At 46.5% G+C, this 3,919-nt stretch overlaps 1 long non-coding RNA gene across 1 annotated transcript; it reads right to left on the reverse strand.

The window, feature by feature from the left end:
* Positions 1–336: 336 nt before the first annotated feature.
* On the reverse strand, positions 337–2,464 carry LOC309520799. Its single transcript, XR_014214433.1, has 3 exons — positions 2,323–2,464; positions 2,097–2,170; positions 337–756 (listed from the first exon to the last, which is right to left on the reverse strand). It is a non-coding gene; the product is annotated as an uncharacterized lncRNA (long non-coding RNA).
* Between the last annotated feature and the right edge of the window lie 1,455 nt (positions 2,465–3,919).

Genomic DNA, 3,919 nt, shown 5'->3' on the forward strand with positions numbered 1-3,919 from the left:
CAGCTGGGTCTTCCTGCCTAACTTTACAGCCTTCCATTAGTCCCTCTTGAAATTCGTTTCGTTAGTCTGGATCCAGTTTTCCAATTTGTTAAGGCCATATTGAATCCCAATTCTATCTTCTGCAGCATTAGTTACCCCTCCCGGTATGGTGTCATCTGAAAAATTGATGAACATCCCATCAATTCTTTTGTCCAAGTCATTTATGAAGACATTGAACAACAATGGCCTTGGAACATAACACAGCACCCCACTTTTCACTTTTCCCCCAGGATGGTGAGGAACCATTAGTGAGCACCCTTTAGGTGCATTTGAGGACTAAGGTTATGTTTTGATAATAGCTTGTCCCCATCAACAGTCTATCCACAGCCTTTTTCACCAGCTGGAGCTTCCAGACCAGACCCAAAGGTCTATTTCTTTCCTATCCCTGGACTGAAGACAGATGGGAGAACCTGGCCACAGTGATGCTTTGTTTTTCAGTTGGTTCTCAGGGAATGAGAGAAATGTCTCTCTCTCTTTGCTTCTCTGCCTGGTCCAAGACCTTTTAGTGCAAGCATTTTCAAGGGCTGGGGGGGAGGTAGCTCCCCCAACCCTTCTGGCAGCAGGTAGAGTTCAATAAGGTCCTCAGCTCTAGTTCCAAGTGAGCTACCTCCCTCCACAGATGTCTGGGACAGGACAGCCAGAAGGAAAAATATATTCATAGGGTGGTGGTGGCGGAATCGCTGACCATGCCTCTCTGTTCCAGTGATCCTGTAGGGGCTGAGAGAAAAAGAAGCAGCTGGACAATATGATAGGGTAAAGTTCATATTTAAGGCATTTCCCAGATATTGTTTGAGATTATAATTTGTACCCTGCTCATCTCACTGGGTTGCCCCAGCCACCCTGGGCAGCTTCCAACATATATAAAAACATAATAACGTATTTTTCGCCCTTTAGAGCGCACTGGCCCATAGGACGCACCTCGTTTTTTGGTGGGGGAATGAATAAAATAAAATCCCCCCCAGCTGCGGGGCTGGGAGCTGGGGAAGCCCGAGCTTCCCCCGACCCCAGCCCCCAGAACAGGCTGTTGCCCGCAAGCCTTGCGTGCCCGGGGAGAACTCCCCCCGAGCAAGCAAGGCTTGCGGACACCTGCGCGAAGCACGCGACATCCTCCAGAGGGCGCCCCGTGCTTTGGGCTGCAGGCTTCCGCCCGCAAGCCTTGCGAGCTTGCGGGAACTCTCGCCGGGCTTGCAAGGCTTGCAGATGTCTTCCTGAAGCCTGGAGAGAGAGAGGGGTTGGTGCGCACCGGTGCCTCTTGCTCTCCAGACTTCAGCGAAAGCCTGCATTGGCCCCATAAGACGCACACACATTTCCCCTTCATTTTTGGAGGGGGAAAAGTGCATCCTATAGGGCGAAAAATACGGTAAAACATTACACATTAAAAACTTTCCCTAAAAGAGTTGCCTTCAGATGTCTTCTAACAGTCAGGTAGTTGTTTATTTCCTTGACATCTGGTGGGAGAGCATTCCACAGGGCGGGCGCCACTACCGAGAAGGCCCTCTGCCTGGTTCCCTGTAGCTTTGCTTCTTGCAGTGAGGGAACCACCAGAAGGCCCTCGGAGTTGGACCTTAGTGTCCAGGCTGAACGATGGGGGTGGAGACGCTCCTTCAGGTCTACTGGACCAAGGCCATTTAGGGCTTTCAAGGCCAGCACCAACACTTTGAATTGTGCTCAGAAACGTACTGGGAACCGATGTCGGTCTTTCAGGACCGGTGTTATGTGGTCTCGGCGGCCACTCCCAGTCACCAGTCTATCTGCCACATTCTGAAGCAATTGTAGTTTCTGGGTCACCTTCAAAGGTAGTCCCATGTAGATCGGTGAGTTTGTTGTGGGGAGGGAAGGAGGTGAAGCTGAGGCAAATTACTGCCACCAGTTTGCAATCTGTTTGCAATCATAGTAGTTGCAATGATTGTGCTGTTGGCACTAAATGGTTTCAAAAAATTAAATGCTCTCATTGTCATTATCTAGCTGACGTTCCTTATTTCCTTGGCATGCTCATCCTATCTGGACATCGTCATAGCTCCGGGGCTCATCAGTGATTTCTGGGGTGCAGAACTCACCACAGGGAGGCTCATCATTGGGTTCTCAGGTGGAGGAAAGCTGAGCACCTCCTCTGGCATCGTGGAGGCTGTATCTACAAAGGGTAACAATAGGCACATTATTTAGTTTGTGGCAGTGATGATTCTCTGCCTCTCAGGAGACATGAGAGAAAGGTGGAGGCATAATTGCACAGGGTCCTCAAACCCAGGTGAGGTGGGAAGAAGACTAACGCAAATGGTTTTTTACCTTTTATCTTCTTTTTGTATCTTTCTATCATAATTACAATTAGGGCAAACACCAAAGCACATAGAAGCATGCCCAGAAGAATCCATAGGAATGTCCAGAAGGATTGTGGTAAATGATATGTAGGTGGTCTGCTTTCTTGTCCAGTGTCACCTGCAATGAGCAGTAAGAGTCTCTTGGAGAACACTGTAATAAGGTAAAGGTAAAGGTACCCCTGCCCGTTAGGGCCAGTCGTGACTGACTCTAGGGTTGCGCGCTCATCTCGCTCAAGAAGCCAGGAGCCGGCGCTGTCCGCAGACACTTCCGGGTCACGTGGCCAGCGTGACGAAGCTGCATCTGGCGAGCCAGCACAAGTGCTGCACACGGAAACGCCATTTACCTTCCCGCTATAAAGCGGTCCCTATTTATCTACTTGCACTTAGCGGTGCTTTCGAACTGCTAGGTTGGCAGGAGCTGGGACTGAACGACGGGAGCTCACCCCGCCGCGGGGATTTGAACCACCAACCTTACGATCAGCAAGTCCTAGGCCCTGAGGTTTTACCCACAGCACCACCCGCGTCCCTAACACTGTAATAACAACTGCCAAAATTACACATCCCACACAGGACTGAGAGCAACAGAATAGGTAAGAAAGAATAAGTCAATCTTCCAATTAGTTTCGTTTGTATTGACTTAATTTGGCTTTCCTGGATTACTCTGGCTCAGAATGTTGGTCTGGCACTTGGGGTTGATTTTCGTTATTTTTTTATTTTTTTATTTATTATTTATACCCCGCCCATCTGGCTGGGCCTCCCCAGCCACTCTGGGTGGCTTCCATAAAAACCAAAAATACAATATTTTCTTCTCTTCTCTTCTCTTATGCAATTATCATTGTCAGCATTATCATTATTATTCTATTTACCTGCAGGTTTCTATTTTTTAAAAATAATTTTTATTAAATTTCCATTTAACAAACCAATAATATCACATTAGTTATTCCAAATTATACCAATGCATATCATAAACTCCATATATTTTGCCAAATTTTAATTTTTTGTTGGGGGTACCCATGTTTCGAGTTCAGTAAGGGTCCAATCATCTCATATTTCTGCTGCTTTAATATTCACAAGTCCCATCTTCCCATCTCCTTGTTGTTATCGTTTTTCTTCTTAATAACCTCCGAGTTGTTTCCACAGGCGAGTTGAAACTAGCATTATTTATGTTTCTGTGTGAACTTTGTAATGCTCTCCCATAATTCATGAATTACCTGCAGGTTTCTAAACCAATTCAGTGGAGTTCAATAAAACAAAACAAGACAGAATATAAAAAAACAAAAAGATCACAGACTTGGCAAACTGAAGGTGATGAAACAGTTTCTACAACTGTACAATTATTCTTCCAAAAATTGACTGGGTTACACTGCTGTAGCCAGTGAGGTTAAAGGGAAAAGTACTTAGAAGCAAAATAACATAAGACCCAGGCTGCTTCCGAATCACGCTCAGAGCTGTTTCCTTGAAGGCTACACCTCAAGACCCATTCTTTTTCGCTAACCAGGAGAAGGCGTAGTGGTTAGTTTGAGCTGCTTGGTTTTAAGGGAGAACAATGGTGGATTGAATTTTCT

Source organism: Podarcis vaucheri (assembly GCF_965113315.1).
Source record: "Podarcis vaucheri genome assembly, chromosome: 16".
Taxonomy (NCBI): Eukaryota; Metazoa; Chordata; class Lepidosauria; order Squamata; family Lacertidae; genus Podarcis; species Podarcis vaucheri.